Source organism: Lactuca saligna, chromosome 6, assembly GCF_052625555.1.
Source record: "Lactuca saligna cultivar CGN05327 chromosome 6, ASM5262555v1, whole genome shotgun sequence".
Taxonomy (NCBI): domain Eukaryota; kingdom Viridiplantae; phylum Streptophyta; class Magnoliopsida; order Asterales; family Asteraceae; genus Lactuca; species Lactuca saligna.
This window is the reverse complement of record NC_136422.1, coordinates 58,155,191-58,160,988: the sequence shown is the minus strand read 5'-3', so window position 1 is coordinate 58,160,988 and position 5,798 is coordinate 58,155,191. Positions and strand designations below refer to the sequence as shown.

General features: G+C 40.6%; 1 pseudogene; it reads left to right on the top strand.

Moving 5' to 3' along the window:
- Positions 1-459: 459 nt before the first annotated feature.
- LOC145002604 (receptor-like protein EIX2) lies at positions 460-5,420 on the top strand (annotated as a pseudogene).
- The last annotated feature ends 378 nt before the right edge of the window (positions 5,421-5,798 follow it).

Sequence of the window (5,798 nt, the reverse complement as noted above, 5' to 3'; positions counted from 1 at the left end):
TATGCCTTCCAAAGTCTTCATAGATGCTCCAATGTTGCTTTAATCTTGTATAGCTTGAAATATCTTCACCTCATCATTATTCTCGTCCAAAAATTAAGTCCAACTCGCTTTCTTGTTCATGTTGACACCAAGCTCAATTACACCACTTTAATTCCACAAGCAAACTGCAAGCCTCCAAAGGTCCTGCACTCCTTCCATACCTCCATGCCAAATAGTCTTCGGTAAATCCTACAATTAAGCTCAAAAGACTAGAAAATATCAAATAAAGGTGGAAAAAAAAAAAAGGAATAATATGCATAAATACTGACTAAAATGAGATGGAATGAATTAAAAATAAACTAGGAAAAGAAGCAATAAAATGAAGCTATCAAATCACCCCAAGCTTAAACCTTACTTGTCCCCAAGTAAGACAAGACTAAAATGAAATTGGGATGAACTATCCTATGAAAAAAAATCACCAACATCTGCATTTACATCATACATCCTTGTGTTTTTATGGTTTTCTCACTTTTCTTGCTATGCCTACAGAATACAACTGCAAACCAATTGGTAACATTGAGAGGAGGAGGAGATGCTAATGGTGTTATGAACAAGTGCTTGGATAAGTGTAACATCCCAAAAATCCGTACCAAAATTTTTTCTTTAAATCATTATCAAAGCCATATTCATAAAAACATATCATAAGTCATAACATAAATTCAGAGTATTAATTCCAAAACATATTTCATTATCAGAGTAAAACATCACAGGCTGACTAATCAATAGTGTGTGCCATGCGATCACCCCGAGCTCTTCCTTTCGCTACCGGAAGTACCTGAAACAAAAAATGAAAACCATAAGCACGAAGCTTAGTGTGTTCCCCAACCTTCCACATACCCTGCACATACACATACAACATATATTGGGCTATGCCCGCTATTTCGGACCTCGCCCCTACCTCGGGTACCACCCGCTACAACGGCCCCGCCCCTCTAGGCCCTGCCTGGCTTCGAGCCCCGCTCGGATACAAATCTGTTTCTTTTAGGCCCTGCCCGTTAACCACATATAGTACAAAATAGCATATAACACATAAATGAACATACCTAATGCATTCTTGTCCTTAGGCATCGCCTATATTGGGCCTCGCCCCTGTCCTATCACTAGTGAGTCATGGAACCCCGTCCAAGCTCCTATGGTAAGTGAGATACGGGCCCACACCCATACTCACTCCATGCCTATCTCGGGCCTCACCCATGCTCTGCTACTAATGAGATATGGAACACCATCCATACTCTGCTATTGGTGAGATACGGGACCTCGCCCACACTCACCTTCCTGTCAGGCACATACATGCATCACACAGACAACAAGTATACTCTATCATGCAAGCCATTCCTTGGGCACCCGCCCGTCATTGGACCTTGGTCTGGAATATCATACTAGCAAACAGTACCTAGGGCTAACCCCCGGGTCTTCCTACTCATAACTACATGGGCCGGCATTATGGCCGTAGACCCATTCACACAAATGGAAACTTACTTGCACTGCTGAACTTGTTGATAACCCTCTGGCTGCTGACCAACAATTCTCTGAACCGCTGCTCCACTAGCTCCCCGAGCTACCAATATCAATACATATATCACTTAGTTCCAACTGAACTCCAGAAGCCAAACTAAGTCAACTCTGGTCAAAGGCAATCTTTCTGGCTGACTCTACTCGCCGAGTCAGCCCTTTGACTCGTCGAGTACATATACTCAGAACTCTAATAATGCGACCCAACTCGCTGAGTCACCCCAAGACTCATCGAGTTCAACAATCTCTGAGTCCCATCCTGTCAAACTCACTGGGTCATCATTCAACTCACTGATTTGAGCCTTAACCAGAAGGGGTTAGTGTTTCGCAACCTGACTCGCCGAGTCCAAGAACAGACTCGTCGATTCCATGACAATCTTTAACAGACTCGCCGAGTTGTTCTTCCAACTCGTCGAGTTCATGCCCATCTTCATCCAACTCGCCGAGTCCACCCATGTGACTCACCGAGTCGCTTCAGTTCTTAATCCACACAGTGGCTTTTCGAGCTATGCAGGGGCTCCAACTCATAGATCCACTCTTCCCAAGTCTATTCCTCACGTAAAGTTGCAAACCTTACGTGAAACCAAAGAGATATAGGCTTAAAACACTCTAGGGCTAGGGTTTGTGACAAAGGGGATTCACCAACAACTTATTGGCATAAACTTTATGGCTTTCTGGATCCTTAATAGCCTAAATCTGAGGTAGCAATCTCAAATCTACTCCAAACTCGAAATAAACCTCCTCCATGATCAAAATGCCCAAATCTCAATCATAAGATAGATCTAAATGCAATAAGGTCAGCTTATTACCTCAAGGGATATGTAAAGTCACACCAACTTTGTATCCAAGGCTTCCTCTTGCACCACTATGAACCTCCTTCCCTTCCAAGCTTCAAATCACTTCACCAAGGCTAGAACTAGCTCAAAGTGGATATGGTGGCTAGGGTTCGGTATTCTAGGTGAGAGAGACTGAATATGAACCCTAGGGAAGAGAATGAGATGTTTAAATAGGGCCCAAGCCCCAAAATTAGGGTTTCCCAATCCAGACCGGACTCATCGAGTCCACTCTCCGACTTGTCGAGTCGGTCACTTACTCTTCAACTCGGATCCCGCTTGGAATCGTCGAGTTCTACCCTGGACTCGACGAGTTGACCCCTTTGACCTAGCGTTTTTCCTTTCCTTTCTTGGTGTTTCTGATTAAGGGTGTTACAATAAGGAGTGGCATGCTCTCCTTATATTCAAAACAAGCCTTCAAGACCCAAATCTCGTTCTATCCACATGGAAAGCTGAAGAAGATGATTGCTGTGAGTAAGATGGAGTCATCTGTGACAGCCAAACAAGTCATCATGTCACAGATCTTTATATGGACCGCGCTGGTCTTGTAGGTGAGATTAGCCATTCATTGGTTAATTTAAGCTACTTGAATAGTCTTGATCTTTCCTAAAATTCTTTTCATGGAACCATTCCCATGTTCATTGGTTCCTTGACTGAATTAAGGTACCTTGACCTCTCAGGTAACTCTTTTTCTGGAACCATTCCTCCATAGTTTGGAAACCTCACAAAATTGCAGCGTCTTTCCCTTCAAGATGTTGGAAGATGTACAGTTGAAAACCCACAGTGGTTGTCTTCTTTATCTCACTTAAAGGAACTTGGAATGGATGGGATTTCCCTTGCCAAAGCAAACGAGTGGGTAAATGTTATTTCAACTCTCCCAGAACTATCATCGTTAAGTTTAAAGGGATGTGAGCTGTCACAGGTCATGTATCCATATTCTTCTTCATTTCTCAACTCTTCTTCTTCATCTATTGAACACCTTTATCTTGGAAACAACAGTCTCACCTCATCCATGTATCATTGGCTATTCCCATTAACCAGCAATAAGCTTCATGTTCTTGATCTCTCAGGGAACATGTTATATGGGATACCTAAATATCTTGGTAACTTCTGTAGTTTGGAAACTTTGTACTCCGATAACAACTTTGCTGTTGTCAAAGCTCCTGATTTTCTTAACAACTTGTCGCCTGGATGCTCATTGCTAACATTTCAAGACTTGGCTATTCAAAGAAGCCAATTTACAAGGTCAATGTATGATGAGATCCAAAAAAATTCATCCCTATCGTTTATGGATCTATCAGATAATTAAATAAATGGAGACCTAAGCGAGAAATTGTGGGAACTACCTTTGCTTGAAAAAATTGACCTTTCTCAAAATCATCTTAGTGGTACCATCTCTAAAAACATTGGAAAGTTGAAGGCTCTTTATATAAATCTTTCAAAAAATTCCACTCCAATGAGTTCCTTCCACAGATCATATGTCAAACCTTTCTTATGTAAAGCATATTGATCTGCTTTCTTGCAAGCTAGGGCCTCACTTCCCCATATGGATTCAAAAATTGGAAAATCTTACCCGTCTTGATATTTCCATTACTAGTATTTCAGACACAGTTCCTCCAGAGTTTTCGAAAATGACATTCGACTATTTAAATCTTTCTTCCAACAATATCAGTGGGAAAATACCAGATTTATCATCAAGTCTTGGATACACACCAACGATAGATTTGAGTTCCAACCACTCTGATAGTCCAATCCCGCACCTTCCTTCTAGTTTGACATCATTAAACCTTTCCAGAAACAAATTCTCTGGAGGTATCTCCTTCTTATGCCAAATTGTCGACGGGTTATTGGAATTTCTTGACATCTCCTATAACTCTCTAACCGGACAACTTCCTGACTGTTTGTGGCAGTTCAATCAACTAAAAGTTCTTACTCTAGGACACAACAATCTATCTGGAAGGCTTCCTCCCTCTATTAGATCTTTGATAGAACTGGAGGTGTTGTATTTGTACTAGAACAATTTCTCTGGAGAATTGCCTTTGTCTCTATTGAATTGTATGAAGTTAAACTTCTTAGATTTGGGGGCAAACAGATTTTTTCGTAGTGTGCCTATTTGGATTGGGGAAAACTTATGTGGGTTGTATTTTCTTATTCTAAGATCAAACAACTTCTTTGGAACCATCCCTTTACAAGTATGTTAATTACCGAATCTTTAAATTTTAGACGTTTCAAGGAACAATCTCCATGGAATCATCACCTCATGTTTGAGTAATCTTACAAGAATGGCACAAGAAGGATTCTTACTGCCTCCAAACGTGCATCCTTATGCATTTCTATTTGCAAACTTGGCACATTTTAATCTTCCATATCCTAATGAAGAGGAGTATGTTGACTATGCGATGATCGAGTGGCAAGGAGACGAGCGTGAATTCACCCGTAATCTCGTATTGTTGAAGAGCATTGACCTCTCAAGCAACAATTTAACAGGAAACATCCCACATGAACTCACCAATCTTCATGAACCGCTTGTCCTCAACTTGTCAAAAAATGTTGTGCTTTGAGAGATTCCACAGAAAAATGGTTAGATGAAAAAGCTTTTAACATTGGATATATCTAGAAATAATCTATCAGGAGGGATACCATCAAGCATGTCTCAGATGACTTTTTTGGGTTACCTAAATGTGTCATCTAATAACTTGTTAGGTAGAATCCCATCTAGCACTCAACTCCAATCGTTTCAACCTTCAAGCTACGATGGAAATGCAGGACTGTGTGGACCTCCTATTTTCAAAAAATGTACAGGAGATGAAGAATCACAAAGTTGTTTTTAAAAGTGAGGGTGATTAAGATTGGAGATGGTTCTATATCGGTGGGGTTTCTGGTTTTGTTACTGGCATTTGGATAGCATGTGGAACTCTACTTCTCAACCACCGTGGGAGACGTGCATTTTTTCACTTTTATGATAGCTTCAGGGATTGGGTTTATCAGGAGGTGGTGGTGTTCATTACAAAATTGCAGAGGATTGCACGTATTTGATTGTCTATATTTAATTATTGTTTCCTTTTTTGTATGTGTGCTTCATAAACCTATTAGTGTTCTTAGTTCGGACTAGAGGTATGGTAATTTCTGCGCCGGGCATACGCCTCGCTTTGCCTCGAGGCTTACGCTTCGTGAGGCGAAGGGAAAACACCTGGAGGCGCGAATCCGTTCTTTTTAACTTTGGTGAGATCATGTTTCAGTTGTAACTAGTTGAGTTTTAAGTCCCTCTTATCAATAAAAATGCCACGAACACCATGGGTGACAATTTCCTATTGTGTGGAATGAGTCATTTTGAAAATATCATTATTTCAGCATTTAGTTATTATTATTATTTATTTTTTTCTTTAAACTAATTCTCAATATAGGTTCTTTCCA